Genomic DNA, 25,458 nt, shown 5'->3' with positions numbered 1-25,458 from the left:
TTTTGCTATTTTTGAAGTTCTGTTTGATTTCCTTTTTCAAGATTTTAAAGTTTTCATCATAGAGGTCCTTCACCTCTTTGGTTAAGTTAATTCCTAGGTATTTTATTTTTTGTGGGGCTATTACAAATGGAGTTACTTTCCTAATTTCAGCCACAGTTTTCTCATTGTTGGCATACAGAAAAGCCACTGATTTTGGGGGGTTAATTTTATACCCTTCTACCTTGCGAAAGTTTTGAATCAGCTTGAGTAATTTGGGAGTGGAGTCTATGGGATTCTTTAAATACAAGATCATGTCATCTGCAAAGAGGGAGAGTTTTATTTCTTCTTTCACTATTTGGATCCCTTTTATGTTTGCATTTTGTGTCATTGCTGTAGCTAGGCATTCCAATACTAGATCGAAGAGAAGTGGAGAGAGTGGACATCCTTGTCTTGTTCCTGAGTTAAGAGGAAATGGCTTTAGTTTTTCACCATTAAATATAATGCTGGCTGTAAGTTTGTCATATTCAGCCTTTGTTGTATTGAAGAATGTTCCATGGATTCCTAATTTTTCCAGAACGTTCATCATAAAGTGGTGATGGATCTTGTCGAATGCTTTTTCTACATCTATTGAGATAACCATGTGGTTCTTATACTTGCTCCTATTTATGTGATAAATAATATTAATTGATTTGCGTATATTGAACCAGCTTTGCATCCCTGAAATGAATCCTGTTTGATCGCGGTGTATGATTTTTGGATGAATTGTTGAGGTCGATTGTCCAAAATTTTGTTGAAAAATTTTGCATCAATGTTCATCAAAGTAATGGGTCTATAGTTCTCTTTCTTTGATGAGTCCCTGCCTGGTTTTGGGATGAGGGTTATGATGGCTTCATAGAATGTGTTCGGTAGTGAACTTTCCTATTTCAATTTCATTGAAGAGTTGGAAGAGTATTGGTGTGAGGTGTGTTTTGAAGGCCTTGTAAAATTCCACTGTAAAACCATCTGGTCCTGGACTTTTCTTAGCAGGAAGACTCTTATTGCTGTTTCTATTTCCATGCTTGATATGGACCTGTTAAGATGGTTTAACTCATCTTGGTTTAGTTTTGGCATGTCAGTATTTGCTAGGAAAAGGTCCATTTCTGTCAAGTTCTCAAACTTATTAGCATAAAGTTTTGAGAAGTATTCCCTTATAATGTTCTGAATCTTGGTTGTTTCTATGGTGATGTTTCCATTCTCATCTCTGAGTTTATTAATTTGGGTGTATTCTCTTCTTTTTCTGATAAGATTTGCTAAGGGTCTGTCAATTTTGCTAATTGTTTCGAAGAACCAACTCTTTGTTTTGTTGATTCTTTCTATACTTTTTGGATTCTAATTAATTTAATTCTGATATAATTTTAATTATTTCTTTCCCACTACTGCATTGGGGTTTATCTTGCTGCTCTTTTTCAAGGAGGTTTAGATGTGTCATTAAATTATTGGTTTCAGATCTCTCAAATTTGTTTATGTAGGAGGTCAGAACTGTACACTTGCCTCTGAGTACTGCCTTTGGTTTATCCCAGAGGAGCTGTTAATTTGTGTGTTCATTTTTGTTGAATAGCATAAACATTTGAATTTCCTTTCTAATGTCTTCCATATTCCACTCGTGATTCAGCAGTGTGTTTTTCAGCCTCATGTGTTACCAGAATTTCTTTGGTGGCTTTTGGTGTTGAGTTCTAATTTTATTCCCTTGTGGTCAGAGAGAATGCATGGTATAACTTCAATGTTTCTGAGTTTGCTTTGTGGCCTAAAATGTGGTCTATTTTAGAAAATGTTCCATGGGCTGCTGAGAAAAACGTGTATTCTGATGGTGCTGGGTGAAATGTGCGGTTGATGTCTATTAAATCTAATTGACCTACGCAACTGTTTAGATCTGCGGTTTCTCTGTTGAGTGTTTGCCGAGTTGATCTAACTAGTGGGGAAAGTGGTGTGTTAAAATCCCCAACCATTAATGTCTTTGGATCTATGTGGGTTTTGTGGGAGAATAGTGTTTCTTTGATACATTTGGGTGCTCCATTGTTTGGTAAATAGATATTTAGAATTGTAATATCCTCCTGAAGGAGGGATCCCTTAATTAGTATGTAGCGACCTTCTTTATCTTTTCTCATGAATTTTAATTTGAAGTCTATTTTATCTGATATTAGGATTGCAACTCCCGCCTATTTATGGGGTCTGTTTTCATGGTAGATTTTGTTCCAGTCTTTAACATTGAAAATGTGTTCGTTTTTACGGGCAAGATGTGACTCCTGCAGGCAGCAGATAGAAGGATCTTGTTTTTTAATCCAACTAGACAGTCTATGTCGCTTACTTGGAGATTTAAGTCTGTTAACATTAGTAGATAGAACTGAGGGGTATTTGGTATTTCCTGCCATGTTATCCACCTTCTTGGGGGCTGCGAAAACTAGTTTCTTCCTAAGGTTCTTGGATTCTCAGTTTGGGTGCAGTTTCTTGGCCTTTGTTGTGGTCTTGTTGGTTTTCTATGTGTAGGACCTCTTTAAGAATCTTTTGTAGGGCTGGTTTGGTGGAGATGTATTGTTTCAATTTTTCTTTGTTATGGAAGGTTTTTATTTGGCCTTCAGTTATGAAGGAGAGTTAAGCTGGGTACAGTATTCTTGGTTGATAGTTGTTTGTTTTTAGGGCATGGCATACATCATTCCAGGCTCTTCTTGCTGTGCTTGTCTCTGCTGAGAAATCTGAGCTGATTCTAATTGGTTGCCCTTTATAGGTGATTATTCTTTTCTCCTTGACAGCTTTAAGGACCTTTTCCTTGGTCTGAGTTGATCCTGTTTGGATTATAATGTGATAGTGGGATGTTCTATATTCTTCTTGTGTATTTGGGGTTCTAAAAGTTTCTTGTATCTGAATAGGTCTATCTTTTTGAATGTTTGGGAAGTTCTCTGCTAGAATCCTGTTAAGCAAATTTCCTAGAACATTAACTTCTGTTTCTAGGTGCTCCTCTACGCCCATTATCCTTAGATTAGGTCTTCTGATGGTGTCTTCCAAGTGTTGGACAGATCTATCATATTTGTTGGACTTGTCTTGGATGGTAGTATGTTCTTTCTCTATAATATCTAGGCTGTCTTCAAACCCTGAGATTCGATCTTCTTCATGGTCTAACCTGCTGTCCAGACTTTCTACTTTGTTTTTTATCTCTTTTCCTTCTAATTGGTCGCTTTGATGGCTTCAAATTCTTTGTTGAAGCTTTGTTTTAGATCTTGTATGAACTTCTTTACTTCCTTAATTTGATGTTCAGTGTTTATTCTCAAATCACTTAGTTGATTAGTTATGGTTTCCTTGGACTCCCATTCCTTCTGTTAGGTTCCATTCATCATTGCCTTTTTGGTCTTCCTGACTTCCTTCAGCTCTTTGTTAATGTATTCCATGAATTCCTTTAGTGATCTTTGTGTATTCTCATCCTGCTCTCTCAATTCCTGTATTACTCTTTGCTAGCTTCCTCCCTTTTGTGGGATTCCTGTAGTTCTCTTTGAGTATTCTCAGCCTGCTCATGCCATTCCTGCCTTTCTCTTTGTGTATTCTCATGCTGCTCACTCAAATCCTGTATCAATTTTTGAGTAGCTTCCTCGCGCTTATGATATTCCTGTATAAACTTTTGGATTGCCTCCTCTCTCTCCCTATCACGCTCATACAGAGTCCTTTTTATGTTTTCAATCTTTTCATTTATCATTTTTGCCAGCAGTGTTTGTAGAGCTATTTGGGAACTCTCCTCTGGATTATTCATTATTTGTTCCTACCCCTGGTTATCAAGAGTGGGAATTGAGATACCCGGGTTTGCCATTTTTCTTGTGTTTTTCCAGCTTACTCTGCCCGTTTGAGATGAAAAGAGCTCCAGTGTTGTGCTAGTACACTATCTTAAGGCAAGCATCAACCAAAGTCTGAATTTGCACACACAATAGTCTACAGATACAATCTAGTTCAACAGATACATCTATTCCACATCAAACAACTATATGTTAATGGGCTACGTACCGGGAAGAAGAATTTTCACAACCAGAAATTATTAGGGTTAGGGAGAGATGTGGTTTAAAAAAGTAATAGATTGATGTGGGAAGGCACAGTGAGAGTTAACTAAGTCCTAATCTCAAAGCAGGAAATAGGTTGTGTAGGATGAAAGTAGAGAGATAAAAAAGAAGAAATGGAAAGGGAAAAGAAAGAGAATAGAAAAAATATAAAAGTAAAAATTAATAATATTATGCAGAACAAAAACAATCTATTTAGAGAAGAACGTGAATATATTGAGAGAAGGGGACGGATATAAAGGAGATGTGAAAAACTTAAAAATAAAAATGCTTAAGGGGCTGGGATGGTGGCTCAGTGGTAGAGTGCTTGCCTTGCATGCATGAGGCTCTGGTTTCGATTCCTCAGCACCACATATAAATAAAAAGCCGGAAATGGTGCTGTGACTCAAGTGGTAGAGCACTTGCTTTGAGCTGAAGAGTTAAGGGACAGCGCCCAAGCCCAGAGTTCAGGCCCACAACCGACCAAAAAAATAAAAATAAAAATAAAAATGCTTAAAATATTATATAGGTATAAAGAGGTAGTACTGCTATTAAGGAATTTAAGCCTCAGAGGTTTTGAATTGAGTAATAAATTTGTGGATTAAGTGTGTACACAATGGGGGATATTGTCTAATAGTCAACTAAGAGTTTATCTGAGGATGTGCAGGACAACAATTAAGTCACATAAAGAAGAAGAAAAGAGAGGAAATGGTGAAAAGGACAAGAAAGGAAGAAAAAAAGATCAGCATTCCAGTAGAGCTAAACAAAAAACAAAAAGATAATTAAAAAAGAAAAAAAGAGAAAGAAAACAAAAAAAGAAAGAAAAACGCACACTCATGTATCCCTAAAATAAAAATTATAAGAGGAATAAAAAGTTACTGGAAAACAATTTTTTTTAAAAAACGCAAAAATTAAAGATTAAAAAAAGTTTTAGAAAAGAAAAAAAAAATTATATAAGGTACCAAAAGAAGAAGAAGTAGAAGAAGAAGAAGGAGAAGGAGGAGGAGAAGAAGAAGAAGAAGAAGAAGAAGAAGAAGAAGAAGAAGAAGAAGAAGAAGAAGAAGAAGAAGAAGAAGAAGAAGAAGAAGAAGAAGAAGAAGAAGAAGAAGAGGAGGAGGAGGAGGAGGAGGAAGAAAGTTCTTTGATTTTTTGGGGAGGGGTGGGAAAAATCCAGTATCTCCCTTGTGTATGTAACCAGCCTCTTGTTGGAGTCTCTGGTCTGCTTGTGGTCCTGTGTCTTGGTTGGTTTCTTAAGTCAGTTTTTTCTAACAGGCAGAAACATGCTCTGCTTTACCCAGGATTTTGCGATCCTCCTCCAAGGCTAGTTCAATGGGAGGCAGATCTACTTTGAGAATCACAAAAGAGGGAGTTGCAGTGATGAAGCTAGGTTCTGGGTAGAGTTGAGGCCTTTCAACAAACAGTAGCTTTTCACGCTGGCTAGTTTGTGAGAAATTCACAGCACCCACTCTGGAGCCATTCTCAGGGTTTCTGTTTACTGAATTTCAATTGATTGTCGAGGCTGCTGAAGGGAGGGGCAGCTTCTGGCTCTGATTACCCAGTGAAGAAAGCCACTGCTAGGGCTGGCGCCTGAGCTGGGTGACTTTTCCCTGGGTGGAGCTGAGTCTGGCAGGTCATGCCGTCGTTAAGTTCTTTTGACCTGCTAAATGACTTGTTTTATTCCAAGGCTTGAGTTGGGGCTAGCAGCTCCAACGAGCTTTGTCGGTATCCAAGATGGAGATCTCCGGTAATGGGGGGGTGGGAGGGGTGGCCTTCCTTCCTCTGCTCCCTGGGAAGGAGTGAGGATGTCAGGCTTCTACTCCCGCCGAGTCTTGGTTCCTGGGTCATCTCTGGTTCTCTGAACTGCAGGATGAAGATGTCCGCTCCTTGTCGGTTCTTGCTGGTGTTGAGTAGAATCCACTTGCCCGCTGCATCTGGCTCCTTCATCCCAGACTCTCTGTGGTTCAGGTATGGCCCCTGCAGTCGCTGCCACCACCGCTGCCGCCGCTGCCGCCGCCGCCGCAGCTGCTAGCAAGAGCTCAGATCTGTCTCCTAGCCTGGATTTTCTCTCTCTGGCCTGACTCTCTTTTCTGTGATGGCACACTTGGTGTGATTCTCTGGCTTAGGACTGTTCACTGGAACTCTAAAACTGCTTTCTATGCAAGAGCTTGTTTAGACTCCAGCTTCTGCTCCTCCATCTTCCCGGAATTCCATCTCCATGAGACTCTTATCTCGAATAAACCACAAGATAAACCAGAACTGGCACTGTGATTCAAGTACAGTGTTAGCCTTGAGCTGAAGAGCTAACTGACAGCGCCCAGGCCCAGAGTACAAGCCCCATAACCAAAAATGTGTATACTCACACACACACACACACACACACATACGTAGGGATTGTGTTATTCTTTTACCCATTCATCATTGGTGGACCTACAGCTTTCTTAATGATTGCAATAAATATGGACAAGATCACATAGTAGATCTACTATTGCCAACTTAGATATTTTTAAATGTGCATTTACATGCAATTTAGTACATTAATGATGTTGTCCAGTGATCTACTTTGAAACTTTTTCCATCTTCTCTAATTGAAACATTGGAGAAATGCACCTTCTACAGATCTGCTTTGCTAATTACATCACCATCAATTATTTAATGCATATGGCATTCCATCAAGGTAACTGTCTTTTGAACTAGTGCAGCTGCAAGCACTTAATCATTCATATGTTTACTCATATTTTTTTTTATTTTCAAGATGATGTACAGAGGGGTTACATTTACCTAAGTAAAGTAGAATGTGCATTTCTTCTCAAACATGTTACCACTTCCCTCATTTTTCTCATAATTTCCCTCCCCTCTTACACCTTCCCCCCAAGTTGTACAATCATTTCCGACATATTATTCTGTGTATATTGCTGCTCTGTCATCTTTTCTCACCTTTCTGTTGTTCCCCTTCCTTTTCCTTATTCAGATAAATGTATATAAAATACCAGAGTACCAAAATCAAATACAGTGACAACAGGGGATATATCATAGTGGGAAGAAAATACAAAAAATTTACTTGTTTTTATTTTTTATTTTTGGCAGGGGGCGGGTGGTCATGAGGCCTGAACTCTGGGCTGGGGCCTGTCCCTCAGCTCTTCAGCTCAAGGCTAATGTTCTACTACTTGAATCATAGCATCACATCTGGCTTTTTCTGTTTAGATGTTGCTGAAGAATTGAACCCAGGGCCACATGATTGCAATAAATAGAGGCAAGTACTCTACTACTGAGCCACCATCCCATCCTGTTGTTGCACTTTTAATGTACTATGTGATTTTTTCGTTTTTTTGGTACATTCTCTTTTTTTTAATGAGTTTCAAATAATTGTGGAAAATTCTTTCATATACAAATAGATCCTGTGGAGATTTTAGCTAGAAAAATTTTCTATGTGTTTCATTATTTTATTTTTTGTCGGTCATGGGGCAAAAAAAAAGAAACTTTGCCACTTTAGCGGGGAGGGGGGGAGGGAGGAGGAAATGGGAAGGTATGGGAAGGGGAAACAAAGGAGGAGCAACAATGCTTGATAAGAAATGTACTCATTTCCTTGCCCATGTAATTGTAATCCCTCTGTGTGGTATTTTCACAATAAAAAACAATAATAAAAAATTGCTATGTGTTCTGGTATATAGGTATAATACTGTCTTCTTTGGAGGCCAAAGTAGGAAGATTTCTTGTTCAAGTCCAGCCCTAGTAGATTAGCAGAACTATATAACCCCCAAGTATAAACAAAAGGGGTTGTGGACATAACTCAAATACTATAGCACCTACGTAGCATGCACAGGCTTTGATTCAATCTTCAGGGGAAACAAAAGTGAAAAGGAAGAGAAAAAATCCTGAATTATCAAAGTTGATACTGTGCAGATATTTCTAGATAACCATTTAGCCATCAAAACTATACAGGAATTTTTAGAAAGAGATAAGAATTTCAACAAATTGCAATTGCAGCAAACATGGCTTATTTATCTTATTTATATTATGGTGGGAATAATAGGCAATTAGAATGAATATGAGAGCTTCAGAAGAAATTGGCAATTTATCGAGGAAGAATGTCAAGCATTGCTTTGAGACACTAAAAATGGAAGCAGCAGGTCAGATTTCAGACATATTTGCAGCTGAACTGGGATGTAGACCAGCCCTGCCCTTACTACAGTCCCCTGAAAAAATTTTTGCCAACCTCTGCTATCCTTCTGGGCTGTAAAGCCATTCTCCTAACCTGCTCAGAGACAGGGGCTTCACCCCAACCAACGTCTTACAAAACAGTTCACCTTTTGCCAGCCCCAATCAAAAGTCCTGACAAATAAGCAATGGAATTCCCATCTCTCCTTCGTGTTTTTGAGCTAAAATTCTGCAGCCATATTTTAAGAATGTATTTTCAAGATTGTTTGAATTCGTGTTTCCTGGATGGGAAACTGGAATAGCCCCAAATGCATCTATTTTTATTTGTTTCCCACTCTGCTGATGTTGTACTCACTTGACACCATGGAAATCATTGTGGGTAACCCTTGAAGTTGAGCTAATTTTTCAAGGCCCCTGGGCAGTGGGATAGATCACCCTCTCAGATTAGCTATTACAACCAGTGATTAAAGTGTAACCTGGTCTTTCAGAAATAACAGAAATTCTGCCACGTTTTTCAGTTCTGTTAAATGTGGTGGACAGAGCTAACCCTGAATGCTGGCTGCATGTTGGGTTGCCATAGAAGCAAGCAGCATCCTTGGCCACTTGTTCCACAGAGAAGCTCCTCCCTGTGCCAGCTTAATAAAGCAGAAAGTACCTTTCTTTGTTGCTGACATAGCTATCTCTGCCCTCCCCAAGATAGCTGAACAATAGAAGGGGTATCTCACTAATATGTGGCATGGAAAATACAGGCAACAAAGTGATGGACTTAGCTGTGTCCATCGCTGGCCTTAATGACCCTAGGGGATAGGTGAGATTTTACATTAGACAAGATCATCAGTAATGCCAGTGGGAGATTCTTGTCTAAGCATTGGGAATAGCTCTCAGTGTTTCTTTTGCCTACATTAAAGGCTGCTTAATGCACTAGAGCTTGTCTTGGAAAAGACACTGAAAGGAAAAACATAGGGGATCGAAAGGGCCACAGAGACACAGAGTTGTCCTAGCCCCTTGTTAGGGATCTTAGAAGAGGAGGTGCACACATGTGGAAGCCCTCAATTTAAGCCTCACTTGATTTGTGAAATAAAATCATTCACTGAGTTGATGTGCCTCCTGAATTCTGCCTACCTGCATGTTTCCCTTTACAATTCACCCAAATGCCAAGGATGATACAGTACACTGTACTCAACACTCTTTAAATAAACTGAGGCTCAGGGATATGAGCCTGAGTTCCTTGGTAAGCAGCAATGCTGGCACTTGGATCTATGACTCCAGCTGTGAACCTACACTTCATTTGTCTTTTCTGACCTTGAAATAAAATTCTCTTTTCCTGCCTGCCAGCTAACTAGCTCCATGCTCAGTGCCCACTTCCCTATACTCCAGTTCTATCTAGAGAATAAAATACTCAAAGTCAACTATCTTCCACACTGATGTGTCTCTGCTTACCAGGAATCAATGCCTGGGGTGCTGGTATGGCAGCAGAGGACAGCCTCCTTCTGCCTTCCTTATTTCATGCAAGTTTCTTTGTATATACTATCTCTCTTGTAACGCAAGGCTCTGGTGGAGCAGTGTTGCTAATGGGGCAAGATAGAAATCCTAGAAGGTGGAGTTCTCTTTTAATTTTAAATTCCTTAATTCTCAGTTGTCTTACTTTCTGAGGTATAACATATAAGCAAGGGGACAAAGAAATATGCTTTTAGCAAATATCAGAAGAGTTCTCTGTGTCTATTAGAATTGTTGTTTTTGTTGATCATAGAGTTTGAACTTAGGGTCCAGGCACTGTCCCTGGGCTTTTTTGCTCAAGACTAGAGCCCTACCACATTGAGCCAAATTTCCACTTCCAGTTTTCTGGTGGTTAATTGGAGATAAGAGTCTCACAGACTTTCCTGCCAGGGCTGGATTTGAACCACAGTTCTCAGATTTCAGCCTCCTGAGTAACAAGTATTACAGTCGTGGGCCACCAGCACCTGGCAGAAATTTTTTCTTTTTTCTTTTTTTAAATACTGTGAGATTTGCAGAGAAAGCAAGAAATTAGAATCTATTGTTGGGAGAGCAAATTAATTAAATGTTTTGTGGACAGCTTGACAAAGTACATTAAGTAATGAAATATGCCTCATCTTTGACCCAGCTAAATACATCTGAATATTCCTCAAAATAAGTCACAGAGAGAGGAAGATATTCTGGGCAAGCATGCCTCAGCACCATATGTCCGTCCTAGGCAAGGTCTGGAAAAATAACCTAGGTGATAAAATTATTACTGCATGTATTCAACTAACTGGAAAGCAATTCTTAAAATACTACATGCCTATTGAAAGGAAAAGGTATTCTTGACACAGGAAGCAAAACAAAAACAAAGTGTTAAAAATAATAGAGTTATCTTGGGGTTCATTTCGCCTAGCATCATCTTTTCTGACCATCTCTGCTTGTCTCATATGTCTATAGTTCTAGCTATTCTGGAACCTAAAGCCAGAAGCTCACTTGAACTCTAGTTCAGGGCTCACCTAAGCAACATATTGAGATACTGTCTAAACACAAATAGCTGTCTTCATCTAACCAGACCATGCTCAAGAAATTATGTAGTCCCAAATGTTTGTATAAAGTACACTTAGGAAGAAGAGGTTCAGGTGTACCTTCACATACAAGGGTGACAGATAGGTAATGACAAATATTTAAGGCTTGAAGACAGAATTTTTATTGTGTTCACTATAAATGTTGTATTTGAACAGATCAGACAGACAGATAGAATTGTGTCCATTCATTGAGCCTAAATCAGAATAAAACATACTTAATCGAATCCATTACATGTTACCACAAATTATAAGGCAGCTATCCAACCTGGGTCCTTGCATCCAGCATAAGGAGAATTCAGGTAAGAAGAAAACATATGTAAAGATGATCGAAGGGTTTAGTAGAAGAGAAAAATAACAAAGAGCACATATTATAGACACACCACAGAGAAAAGGGCAATTCGGCCCAGGTCAGCCATCTTGGCCATTTTCCTCATTACAGAGATTGGTCTTGGGTTAAATAGGGAGAATTGTAGACCTTGAAGATGGCTTTCTGATTGGTGGCTATCCTTTCTGTTTCTTGTAATGTTATGACTTCAAAGATTTATTGCCCCATCCTTATGTACTCAACATTTTGAGCATACTCTTTATTCTTCTGTAGCCCTCTTCGCCCATATCCATGTCAGCTAGCTTTGGTTTAGCAGCTGATCATGCCATCTGCCAGTTCTATAGACCACATGTTCTGATTGACTACTTTGCACTAACTCACACTAGAATTACTCTGATTTAAAAAAATATGCCATGTTATACATGCATCTGAACAACATGTGGTAGCACATAGTACATTATGTATCAGGTAAAAATAGGGAATAAACATTTTCAGAACAAATACTGTAGTATATTCCCTAAAGTATTAAGTACTACAATTGTTTTATTGAAATGTATAATCATACGTAACTGGTATTTTTGTCAATAAACCTGCTTTTATTTAGGAGGTAGTATGTACAGAAATAGCTCTTAGACATAATATTAAGTTATCGTAAAAACAACTCCACTTCCATTTCTATTCAAGATGGGTAATTTAGGTATCAATTCCCTCACTTTCTAGAGCAATGAGTTCTCTTCTTCATAGGCAGAACACAGATTCTGATAGCCTTCTTGCTTTAGAGCTGGCCCTGACATCACCCTGACACACTGGCATGGCTTTTTCTTCCCACCAGGTTTCTATCAGATAGGGAAGCTTTATGGTTGCACACTGAAGACTGACCACCCCAATCTCCAGTCCATGTCTCCCAACTTGAGATAGGATATTCCTTACAGTACCTGAAGTCCATTAGTCCATTAGTCCATTATCTATCTATCTATCTATCTATCTATCTATCTATCTATCTATCTATCTATCTATCTATCTATCTATCTATCTATCTATCTATCTATCTATCTATCTATCTGTCTGTCTATCTGTCTATCTGTCTATCTGTCTATCTGTCTATCTGTCTATCTGTCTATCTGTCCATCTATCTATCTATCTATCTATCTATCTATCTATCTATCTATCTATCTATCTATCTATCTATCTATCTATCTATCTATCTATCTATCTATCTATCTATCTATCTATCTATCTATCTGTCTGTCTATCTGTCTATCTGTCTATCTGTCTATCTGTCTATCTGTCTATCTGTCTATCTGTCCATCTATCTATCTATCTATCTATCTATCTATCTATCTATCTATCTATCTATCTATCTATCTATCTATCTATCTATCTATCTATCTATCTATCTATCTATCTATCTATCTATCTATCTATCTATCTATCTTTCTGTCTGTCTGTCTGTCTATCTATGCTCTATTTTGTGTGCCAGTACTGGAGTTTGAACAGAAAGCCTCATGCTCTTCCTTAGCTGTTTTTGTTCAAGGTTGTCAGCCTCCCATTTTAGCCACACTTCTGCTTCCAATTTTTTGCTGGTTAATTAAATATAAGAGGCTATGGACTTTCCTGCCCAGGGTGGCTTTGAAACACAATCCTCAGATCTCATCCTTCCAAGTAGCTAGGATTACAAATGTGAGCCACCCCTGGGTGACTTCTTATCTTCATACACCTCCTATGGTTTGTGTCATCACCCAAAGGGCTTCTAGCCATAGAAAGCTTACCCATTCTGTCCATGGTTTCAAGATGGAGGCAGCCAAAACTGACAGTCTCAAAGCCTGTGATTTCATCCCACTAGACCCTACCGAAGCCTTCACCACATGAGGCATCTCCCTGCCATGTTCTAGCTCCAATCTTTTTATATCCTTTCTCCCTTTTCTCACCTTCTACCCAGACATGCATAATCTCATCATTACCTTGGAACTAGTCATCTATCCATCCCATTCCTGGCATTTGAAGAACCCCTGGATTCCAGTAGCTCAAGCCTGTATTCCTAGCAACTCAGGAGTCTGAGATCTGAGGATTGTGGGTCAAAGTCAGCTTAGTAAGAGTGAAGCCCACGAGAACCTTACCTTCACTTAACTACTAGAAGTTGAGCTGTGGTTCAAGTGACAGAACACGCTAGCATTAAGTAATAAAGTTCAGGGACCATGTACAGGCCCAGGTCTGTTGTGCATGTACACAAATACGCATGAAAACACATAATGTAATCTGGTTTTATTGTTTGGTGTTTGAATAAGGCTACTTGTTTACAACCTTAGGAAAGAGCACATTTCAGTTGCTTTTTCTACAGTGAACTTGGATGTAAGTCCTGTGTTGTCCTCAAACCCCTGAGTTTCAACAACTGAATATTACAAGTACTGGGATGTTATGCCTGAATGAAATCAACTGATGGTTGAGTCTGCCTTTGCCAGCTGACACTGTCCACAGGGTACTTCTAGTCTTTAGACACTTCCTATGGAAGTGACTGTCCCTTGTAATGTAAAGACTTTTCAGCGGGGGGGGGGGGAGGGTGTTGGGCTGGTAGGGATGGTAAGGGGAAAAAAAGGAGGCAACAATGCTTAATAAGAAATGTACTCATTACCTTGTTCATGTAATTGTAACCCCTCTGTACAATGTTTTCACAATAAAACTTACTAATAATAAATCAAACAAACAAAAAAGACTTTTCTGCCCCCTGGCTCCTGAAACCTCCTCTGAAGTTTTCTTCCTCCTGTTGTCAGGATTCAGCTCATGTGTGCTCCTCTCCAAAAGGCTGAGCAAGCTTTCTTGGAAGATGCATTCTGTCTCTAGGGAGAATGAGACATAATACCTCTTTGGGCAGTAACTCAGGTTTCTGCCCAATCCCATCTGCCAGGATTTTGACTGGGCACTCAGAGCTGCAGCTAATATGGAATGAATGAAAAAGACAACAGTGAAAAAGAAGACCTCCCAAAAGAGCTTAGAGAAAGAGTCATAGATTGGAAATTGCTTGGAATATGGTCTTCCCTCCATGAGGCCTCTCCATTTACTAGCTAGCATTCCTGGGCTGGAGTGCCTCTTTGTGGCTCCACCCTTGGTCATGTATACAATTCCTATATTGCCAATGTAACATCAAAAGCTGATGTTCCCAGGGACATTGGAGGGGACAGCAAGAGGTAGCTACCTATTACTTACACACAAACTACTTAGGCTGTCTAAAGAAATGAAGTCTGGTCATTTGTAGCATTGTGTTGGCAAATTCACCATCTATGGATGGGAGTGCACCTTAATCCTAGTGGAGCTAGAAGAGTCATACAAACGGATTACCCTGAAGCTTTGAGCAGAGCTAGCTGTTGCTGCTGGCTTCTCGACTATTTTGTCTTTGAAATACCAAGAAATTGATGAAAACATCAGCACATCAAAGCAATTCTCAGTGTTCTTTTGTCACAAGAGTTCCAAAATAAGTTTCCAGCAATAGTTTTGCAAAAGCTTTGGCTGCTCTGTCCCCAGGAGAGACGTCACCTGCCCAAAGTGCCTATTGGACCTGGACATCATCTTAGAAACCAGCTCATCTGGGCTTGTTTGAGGGCTCTCGAGGTAGAGGCGGGGGTGGGAAGTTGATATCCCCAGACCTTATGTCTTTTATCGAGGCATTATCTCTTATTATAATGGTCTCTTTTCTTTTCAGTGAATATCAAGTGTTGTCCTGAATACTGGGTACAAAGCTGTGAACAGAATGAGGTACTTTCATCATGGGGCTTATTTATTGCTGCACAGCCTAATGCATCATAAATAAGTGGAGATTATGCAGAATATTATGAGAAAAAGGCATGGTAAGGAAAGCCAAACTGTATGATTTCACAATTGAGGGATGTGTAGCTTATACACAAAGCCCAAAAAACAAACAGCTTTAATGTTGTTTCTCTTTTTTTTTTTTTTTTTGGTGGTAGTAGGGCTTGAACTTTGGGATTGGGCGTTGTCCTTGTGCTCTTCAGCTGAGGTCGAGAACTCTATTTGGTTTTCTGGTGATTATTTGGAGATAAGAATCACAGGGAGGGCTGGGAAGGTGGCTCAGTGGTAGAGAGCTCTCCTTGCATGCTTGAGGCCCTGGGTTCGATTCTTCAGCACCACATAAGCAGAAAAAAAAGCCAGAAGTGGCGCTGTGGCTCAAGTGGTAGAGTGCTAGCCTTGAGCTGAAGAGCTGAGGGACAGCACCCAGGCCCAGAGTTCAGGCCCCACCACCCGACCCCCACGCCAAAATAAAAAAGAATTGCAGGGAGTTTCCTGCCCATGTTGGTTTTGAATCGTGATCCTCAGATCAGCCTCCTCAGTAGCTAGGTTTACAGGTGTGAACCACTGGTGCCTGGCTAATGTTGCTTCTTACTTGCTCACCTTTGGTGCCAACGACCTCCATGAGTCAAATCTCGAAGTGTCAAATTGAGAACTATCTTGTTCTTTGAGAAGTTATAGGGAAATAAAAAATTCAGAGATATATGCCACAGGTTAGGGAGTCAAAGTTGGATTTGAATGTTTTGTCTCCCTTTGGGTGAATGCTTCCTCTTCAAAGATTTAACACTTTTCTCAAAAACAAAACCAAAAAATATGGGATGGATATACTTAAGCCATATCTTGTCTTGAAAGCCTTCTTGTTTTGAAATTATTTTAAACTCAAAGAAGAGTTGCAAAGAGTAGTGAGAGTTCCCACATACTTCTTCACTGCTTTTTTATTATGAACATACTATTAACATCTTATATAACCACTCTCATTTACTGATTCTAAGACATTCACATTTGCACAATATTTTCAAGCTCCAGATGTTATTTGAATTGTATCATATCCCTCTCTAATGTCTTTGTGTATGTGTTCTTGTATTAAAGTACTGATGGCCACAAAAAGGGGTCAGAAATCATTTTTTCCTTACCTGAAAAGGAAGAGGCATGGGACATAGTTCTAACAGTGTGTAAGTGTGGAGACTGCACATTTTGGAAATGGTTACAAGCCTTATTAAAAGAACTATCTAGTTAATAAAAGTTGTCACCCTGGTCAATTGTCCTGGGCCACTGCCTCAAATGTTGCCTTAAAAACCAGCTGGACACCCGCCTATCAAGCCTATGCCACATATCCTTAACCAGTCTTAGTAGAAATTTGCAGCCCAGAAAAATGTGTGATAACCCTTTTGAGTCGGTGTGGGACCCTGCTGCTGCTTCTACCCACCCTTCTGGATAAAGTTCAAGGACGGCCTTATAGTCATCTGGAAGGAAATCTATGTTGTCATCCTGACCATGTTGACCATAGTGACAGTGGACTGGACTCCTGCCTGACTCCATCACCTCTGACTGCTTCCCAGTGGAAAGCTGCTTTGGATCTGCTGAAACTGAGTCTGTGGTATATTATTTCAGTGATATCCAGTAACTCTCTCTATTCCCACAGTAGATATTGAGGGCAAGGATGATATCACTGGCTTGCCTCAGGCACTTCAAGGATTAGGAAACTAGAAATCCACTCTACAATCAAATCCTTGCTTGGTTTGGGTGTGGTAAAAGGCCGCTTCCAAAAATAGCTATAAAGGAGAGATCTTTATCAATGGAGGTAGTAGGAGGAATGAAACTCACCCCTGCTATTAGAATTAAAAATTTAACAAAATTCTCCACCCAAGGGATGCCTTGAGGCATTTCTGATAACCTGGTTCCTCAAGCCAAAGAAGCAAAATGGGCCCAAAAGCCACAAAGAAACTCAGGGAAAGAAAGAGTGTAGTAAAGAAAGCCTTAGAAAGGAATTGAAAAAAAATCTCATCTGGATTAAAAAAAAAAGATATAAAAATAAGGATTGTCTTAAAATGTTTGTCACAGTGAAAAGGGGAAGAAGACAAACCCCAGAAAGTTTAAGTATGTAACAAATGGTAGGAGTATGTCTTAAAAATGAAGCTTATGAGTAAGTTGGTATGAAATTAAACTAGCTTTCATATACATAGAGTCATGATGGGTGAATTGATGTGGAACTATTCTTTATGTTTATCTGTATGGTAGGGAGGAAGGATATACCCACTTCAATCTAGATGCTGGTTTAGCTAATTAGAGCAGCCAGGTAGACTCGTTGTGAGAGGGGATTCTCTTAAATTTACCATGACTGAATGACTCCTTCCCTTTGCCCTTTTGCGCTCCCATTGCATTGTCTATTCCAAAGGGTTTATGCCCTGTGAAATGATGTTTGGCAGACCATCCTTCTTGTATCCTCGCTTAAAAACTGCAATGTTGACATAGATGACTGCTCCAGTCTTTACAGGCACTGCAGACTGTTCAACAGGAACTCCATTCCCAATTTCAGGCACTCCTGCAGGCAGCCCCTGTAGTTGGACCTAATTACTGATCATGAGACACTGTGTGGGTCATATGACATAAAAAAAACTAACTATCCTCAGTGGAAAGGACCTTATACTGCTATCCTAACAGCTCCAACCACTGTCAAGGTGAATGGGATCTGGTCCTGGATCCACGCTTCACCACTTAATGTGGCCCTGCTACCAGAAGAGACAAATGGATGGACCCTGAAAAGCCTCTCAAGCTAAGACTTATCTCATCATAATTTTTCATTTATGCTTCTGTGCTCTAAATGATGTTAACTACCACTGGCAGTTTAAAATCAGAGACAAGGGGACAGTTTTCTTACTTCTGCTATTGTAATGTCCCTGATTGTAGCAATTTAATTTTACCAACCAACTCAACTTGTGGAATATGACAAACTGCTTCAGGTATCTTGATGTCACACCCCTTCTCCTACTATGTTCTGGTGCAATGGAAGCCTATGGTCATACATTAATCCAACCTTGGCCTCTTGGATTTTGATAACAGCAGTTCCCCAATTAAATCTTTATACCAAAAGTGAAAATTTTCAGAGATTGTTATGCCACCTCTTAACCAAGAGGACAGATTTTATTCCTATAATGTTAGGGGTGAGTCTGGTTACCTCTGTTGGAGGAGCAGCTTTTGCTGGAGGTGCTGTAAGACATAGTTTAAAACTTGCTCAAGAATTTGAGGAGAGGGTAGATGAGGATACTCATGCCTCTTCAGTGTCTCTGGCATGCATACAAAGACAACTGAACTCTCTAGCGGGGGTGGCCTTGCAGAATCATACGGCACTAGACCTTCTCACAGCTTCCAAAGAGGGAACCTATGTTTTTCTAAGGGAAGAGTGCTGATACTGTGTAAATGAATCACGGCTGGAGAAGAAAACATAAAGGTTGTAGGTAAACTGTGTGAAGGACTCCACCAGCATCCATCTGCTAAACTAGATCTAGTATGGGTTCAAAGCCTTTTGGCCTGGTGGCTAGTATCCCTAGCCACCAGCAATTATACTATTTCTTCTACTTGTTATTACTGGTTCCTGTGTGGTTAAGTCTTTGATATCACTTATAGAAAAAATAATTGGGACTGTCAAGCTGATGGCCCTTCAGGCCCAGTACAGCCTCCTGAGTCAGGAAAAAGAGTCAAGAATTTGACTCAGTTACAAAAAGAAAGGGGAATGTAAGGATCTCTTAGGATTAAAGACCCCAAGACCAAGCAATGACACTGAGTCAGAATATTAACCTCTTATGGGGAACTGAGGAATGCAATAATCTCTTGCTTGAAACTGAGGAATGAAATAACAGGAAATTGCCATTGTAAAAGTCCCTTGTTTGGAAAAAAAAGTTGATGTTATCATACTAATAGAACTTTGCAGCTTGTACCTGCTTGTGTTTTTTGCCTTCATTAGCCTAGGCTGTGTTCATGTTTAGGGTCATAGTGTTAGCTCCCAAGTCTACACTGTGTCCCTGGCAGGACAACTTCTGTAACACCTAACAAACTTCTTTAATCTCTAAGCCCGCTTTGATGGACTCATTCTCAGACCCTGTAAGAATTGAAATAACAGTGATTAAGTTGTCTTAGACACTAATGAGGGGAATTTGTTTTAAGGATATCTCAGGTAACCTCAAAGTAAGAATAGAGTAGGATCAGACCTAAAATCTAGAAGTAGCCATGAACATCCATTGGCAACCTGGGAATGATTGTCTCCTGAACCCACATTCCTGTTTCAGCATTCTCACTGTTAAGAAAATGGAGGAAAACAGAAAAGGAATAGGCCAGACTCAATGATCAACAGGTGGGGACTGTTTATTGCCAGCAAGGTGCATAGACCTTTCAGGTTTGGAGGTTGTTTGAGGGACTATATTTTGGATGGACTTATATAGGGCTTGTTTTCACAAAGAAGCAGAAAATAAAAAGTGGCTTATGCTCTCTTAGGCCACAAGGAGACTTCCTTGACCAGGCCCACAAGTTGAATGTTCTACACTGGATGAAGGGCTATTGTCCCCTGGGGACCAAGTGTTATATCCTTGGCCAGGCACTGATTGGAACCTGCCTGCTGACAGGCATGTGGCCACGCTTGTTTTCTTGTACCTGGTGTCTTGCTTGAGCTGGAGGAATTAGGCAGGAATCAATCTTTCACTCACTGTAACAAATTTTTCAAGCCAAATTGCACAGATTCCAGCCTGTTACCTTTCCTGCAGCAGAATGTGGGGACATCAGGTTATACAGTGCTGTGGCGTTTTAGTGAGAGCAATGAAAAGAGTCCCCAGTATGTGACTTCTGTTAGAGTCATCGGAACTCTTGAACAGAAAAGTGTTGGTAGCTAGTTGTGATTCAGCTAGCTGCAGAAGGTCTCTGGCATCTCTAAAGGAGAACTGGGTCTCTCTGTTGACTGCTACTGGCAGGTAAGAATGTTACTGTAACAGAATAGAGTTCTAATGCCTGTTCCCAGAGCTAGGGCTGGCTCTGATTAGTAGAACCAAAGGACGAGGCTTGGGAGTGGTAGAGGCTGGTGGTCAAATGAATCTAGCTGCTCAGCAGAAAATGGAATATGAATTTTACTAAGAAATACTGGAGCATCTCTTACTCATGAGATACCCTCAAATCAGGCTTTCACTGAGCTGGATGCAGAGCAAAACAAGCACAAAGCCACTGGTAACAACCAAAAACCAGCCCTGCTTCTATTCCCTGCAAACATTCTCCAGGAAATATTGCCACACCATGCAGAACAATTCCTACCAGATCTGCTGAGTTTCTGCTAGGCCCAAAAGTCGGGTTCCCTTTCCATTTTACTTTTCATTTTCAGTCTTTTTCTCTTGCTTGTTTTTCTATGAGATCTTCTTTTATTTGTATTTATACACACACACACACACACACACACACACACACACACGCATTTGTGAAAATACCTTACAGAGAAGTTACAATTACATGAGTACATGAGCAAGGTAATGAGTACATTTCTTATTAGGGATGGTAAGAGGAAACAAAGTGGGAGGCAACAATGCTTGATAAGAAATGTACCCATTACCTTTTATTTGTATTCTGTGACAAGTGATCTGAATTTTCCCTGTTACTGCTTCCAGCACATGCTGCCCTAGGTCCAATTGAACACTCTACCACAATGCCTGGACCTCTGCTGTAACAGCTTCACCTAGTCCTATAATTGAATCCCAGGAGGCTGGGAATATGGCTCAGTGATAGAATGCTTCCCTAGCATGCATGAATTCATGGGTTTGATTCCTCAGCAACACATAAGCAGAAAACACCAGAAGTGGTGCTGTGGCTCAAGTGGTACAGTGCTAGCCTTGAGTAAAAGAAGTTCAGGGGCAGTGCAAAGGCCCTGAGTTCAAGCCCCAGGACTGGCACAAAAAAGGAAAAAGAATTGAACCCCAGGGCTTCCGATGTCACATTTACAAGGCATGTTTTCTTCCTACATTGTCTGTCATGTGTATCTACAGCTTTCTCTAACAAAGGTTTTTCATTGAAACTACAGTTGCTTACATCTTAGCCTTAGGATCTGATATAGGGATTGATCTCTGGGCAACAGGGCTGGTTGAAATGCAAGACATTTCCTTAGCACAATTCAAGGGCCTACTCTACTTGTTTTAATGTTCTGGGAAAGTTTTCTTTTTTTTTTTTTTTTTTTTTTTGGGTCCAGTCGTGGGGCCTGAACTCTGGGCCTGGGCACTGTCCCTCAGCTCTTCAGCTCAAGGCTAGCACTCTACCACTTAAGCCACAGCGCCCCTTCCGGGGTTTTCTTTTTGTTTATGTGGTGCTGAGGAATCAAACCCAGGCCCTCGAGCATGCAAGGCAAGCGCTCTACCACTGAGCCACCTTCCCAGCCCCTGGGAAAGTTTTGTAAAGCAGTTTTGAAAGTTTGAAACAAGAAAGCACCAAGCTCATGGCTGGTCTCATTAACTATTGGGTGAAAACTCCAGAAAAGTGGTGGGAGGTGGGGATGTCTTCCTGCTTGGCCCATAGTAGCATGGCATGCAGCTCTTCTGCAATCAAGCATATTTCTACTGATCATATGTGGACATGGCCAGCTCATCCTGGTACTCTCCAGGTAGTATTTCTTAGGCACCAGGAACTCCATGTAATGAAGTTCAGGGAGTTTACACAGTGCAGAGAAGAGGCGCTTGAGGGTGCAGGCTCACAGCAGGTTAGCAAGGAACTTGAGCTCCTAGAGATAGAGGCAGGAACACAGGCCCAGGATCATCATGACCACATAGCTATGGGTAATAGCACACTCCACTGGGGTCCACACCCGCACTATCTGGGCAACCTGTTGCCGGAGCTTGAGGAAAGTAGAGGGATATAAATGAAGCAGATTGTGTCTACTGAGGTGCAACACATCCAGCTGGGCAGCATGGATACAGTCTGCCAAGAAGTTCATGTCCACATGGTTCAGAGCACAATTGGCCAGGTCCAGCATTCTCAATCATGTCCTGAACGGGCTGTAGAACATGGAATAATCAGCACTAATCAGGGGAGTTCCATGTGAGCAACAATGGATGTGAGCAATCCATCTGCTTGTCTGTCACAGAGAACAAAGACTACACCTTGCAGGGCAAGTCTTGTTCTTACCTGACTGCATGCAGTCTATGAAAATAGTTTGTGACACATGATGCTACATGAAATGCAAATGTCTGTGTCCATAAATATGGTTCACTGGGATGCAGGCTGGCTCCCTTGCTTTCAGACAGTCTACAGCTGCTGGGCTTGCTGTGTGGTTCAGAATTAACCTGAACCAACGAAACCTTTGTCTTCATCTCACCTAAATGGCAGATTTTATCAACAACCATTTTCATATGAAAGGAGTTATGTACATGATCCTGGAGAGAACATCCACTCTGAGAGCTTGCTACAGAGGAAATGAGGCATTAGTAAGAAAAAAGAGCCATTACTCTAACAATAGAAGAATCCATTACTATAGAGCCAGGAAGGGAAAGCCAGACATCCCCAACTGAGGCACCATATCCACAATCCAATAATTCTGATTTAGATAGTGTTGGCAGCAAGCATCAGCAAAGGGGCAGCTGGGCCCTGTCTCTGACTGAGTCCCTCACTGTCTGTGCATGCCCCTCTTGATATCATAACTGCAAATGGGTGAAACTATTAGCTAAGACCTTATGATAATCCTGCTTATGGAGGAGGCCAGGCATTCCCCCAATTCTCATGAATGATCTTGGGTTAATATCTGCTCAGAAAGGCCAGGGTGACACTGCAGTCCCACAGTCAGCTGACAACAACCTCATGTCACCCAGCTGAGCCAGATTTCTATACCTGACCTGAGATAATGCCAGTCACACAGTGTTGGGAACTTTTTTGCACCACAATAGACAGCTACAGGAGTCACTATAGTTAGCTTTGCCTTATAAAGCAACATTCTAGACCCATTAGTTAGCATGTTCTTTTCACAGAGACCTCTCCCTCTCCCTTCCCCCTCCCCCTTTCCCTCTCTGTCCTGCTCTTCTTGCTTTCCCCCACTCTTCCTCCTATCTATGCTAGGGATTACAGCCAGGGTTTTTCATGTGCTGGTCAAACACTGTAGCATCAAGGCACATTTTAGCCCTCATTTTTCTTTCTTTCTTTTTTCTTTCTTTTTTTTCTTTCTTTTTTTTTCTATCTTTCTTTCTTTCTTTCTTTCTTTCTTTCTTTCTTTCTTTCTTTCTTTCTTTCTTTCTTTCTTTCTTTCTTTCTTTCTTCCTCTCTCTCTCTCTCTCTCTCTCTCTCTCTCTCTCTCTCTCTCTCTCTCTCTCTCTCTCTCTCTCTCTCTCTCTCTCTTTGTCTGTCTCTTTCTCTCTTTCTTTTCTTATTTTGAAGACCAAGACACCATTCAAACTCAGTATCTGATGCTTTTGCTCACTGGCTGGTACTCTAATATTTGAGCTACACCTCCAGACCTTGTTTTTTGAGGCAGTCTCCCCATGTTATCCATGCTGGACTTGAACTCACTTTCCTTCTTCCTCAGGCTTCTGAGTGTTGGGATTGCAAGCCTGGTTTTGATGCCTACCTTACACATTGTCTCTTTCTAACTAGAAGCAGTCCCCTGAGGTCCCTCACTATTCTGGATCACTCCTGGTCCTCCAACTTCTTTATTTCTCTTTTGTGCTCTCTTATGTGCAGCTCCAGAGAGCATTGAGCTTGGGGCTTTGTGAATAAGCTGTTCTTCTACCTATCACTCAGTGCCCCTACAGCCTGTGAAGCCAATGACCAGAGTGCTTGACCCATCCCTCCTCCTTTCAGTATCTGAGATTCACCCTAGGAGAATCTGGATCTTCCCTGTCAGCATGGAGAGGGCCACACTCAGCTCTATCAGGTAAGTCATGTGACTGAGCTCTCAGGAGATGGAGCCAAGGAGGCAGTCTTCATGCTTAGAAGTTGGGACAGAAGTGAAGGGTGTGTCAAAGGCCTTAATGGGGAGGATGAGTGAAGTCAGACGAGGGAATCCCACCTGGGCTAACAACTGCTGCACATGCCAGCATGTAGCCGCACATTGTGGGCAACTTCCAGCTTGCACAGCTAACCTGTCCTGGCTAGGCCTAACACCTGCAGAAGCTACCCAGGGCTCAAGCTGTCTTCCCTGAATGAGGGGCAGTGCATTTGCAGAGCAGCCATACCTGCTGATTCCAGGGCCTGCACCACTATCTCAAAGTTGCCTTCAATGGGCTGGGAAGGTGGCTCGGTGGTAGAGCGCTTGCCTTGCATGCCTGAGGCCCTGAGTTCGATTCCTCAGCACCACATAAGCAAAAGGAAAAAAGCCGAAAGTGGCGCTGTGGCTCAAGTGGTAGAGCGCTAGCCTTGAGCTGAAGAGCTGAGGGACAGTGCCCAGGCCCAGAAGGGCCCCACGACCGGACGCCCCCCCCAAAAAAAAGTTGCCTTCAATGACAAAGAAATAAATGAGGACTTCAATAGGTCACCTAACTGCACAGGGCTCTGCCTGTAGTTGGTAGCATATTCTAGCCAGGAGCTCAGTGTGGCTCCATATTCCCAGAGCCCTTCCACAAAGGCATTGCTGTACCTGCACATCCCGGATACCCATAAGGTCAGATCTCTGCAGCTGATAATCCTTTTAAAGAATTATTTAAGAAAGATTTTTCCTTTGTTTTATTTAGAAAAGAATATTTTAAAGGTTCATTCCCTGGAAAACACTTCCCCAGTTTTAAATGCCAAGACAAATAGTTGGGTTCCACATGAGAGTGCCATTAAGATACTAGAACTCTATGTACTTTTCAGGGATACAATGAATTTTGGGATGACTCAATGTTTTAGGTATCCATGATTCTAACACTAGATACATTTCTACTTTCTCAATACACTGAGAAGAGATTTTGATTCCAAGAGACTTTGAAAAATAGTATGAAGTCTTTCATAACTCCGCATCAACTCTTCATTTTATGAACTTATTTTCCTAATATATAGTTAATTATTTTCTCCAAAGTCACAAAATCATTTTTTGAAGATTTTCTAATATGGATAAAGCTTTGAGACTGAAAGGTCAATATAATCCTTTTTGTCTACTATAATCAAGAATCTCTTAAAATTATTGTTGAATGTTAAATTCCTCCAAAGCCTATACTTGAATGGAATCGCTTCTATCTTGAGGGTATGAATTGTGTGTGCTTGGGAAAAATTCCATTTATCCCATTAATATGTGGAGGATATTTCACAGTAAGGAGATCCAGGTAGTACTTACCCACTTTGGTCTCATCTCTGTACTCTGTGCGTTTGGGCAAACTTCAACTTTGTTCACGACTCATTTAACTTCTGTAGATTCTATGATGAAGATACTCTTTTTTTGTGTGTGGGGGGGTCTGGTTGTGGGGCCTGAACTCGGCCTGGGCACTGTCCCTCAGCTCTTCAGCTCAAGGCTAGCGTTCTACTACTTGAGCCACAATGCCACTTCTGGCTTTTTTCTTTTTGCTTATGTGATGCTGAGGAATTGAACCTAGGGCCTCAGGCATGCCAGGCAAGCACTCTACCCCTGAGCCAACTTCCCAGCCTGATGAAGATTCTCTTAAATTTAATT

General features: G+C 40.9%; 1 pseudogene; it reads right to left on the bottom strand.

Annotated features, from left to right (window-relative positions):
- Positions 1-25,140, bottom strand: part of LOC138822958 (leucine-rich repeat-containing protein 14B-like) — a 51,451-nt pseudogene extending 26,311 nt beyond the window's left edge.
- Between the last annotated feature and the right edge of the window lie 318 nt (positions 25,141-25,458).

The sequence above is a fragment of the Dipodomys merriami genome, unplaced genomic scaffold (assembly GCF_024711535.1).
Source record: "Dipodomys merriami isolate MVZ:Mamm:240054 unplaced genomic scaffold, mDipMer1.0.p SCAF_1195, whole genome shotgun sequence".
In the NCBI taxonomy this organism is placed as follows: Eukaryota; Metazoa; Chordata; class Mammalia; order Rodentia; family Heteromyidae; genus Dipodomys; species Dipodomys merriami.
This window is presented reverse-complemented; position numbering and strand designations above follow the sequence as displayed.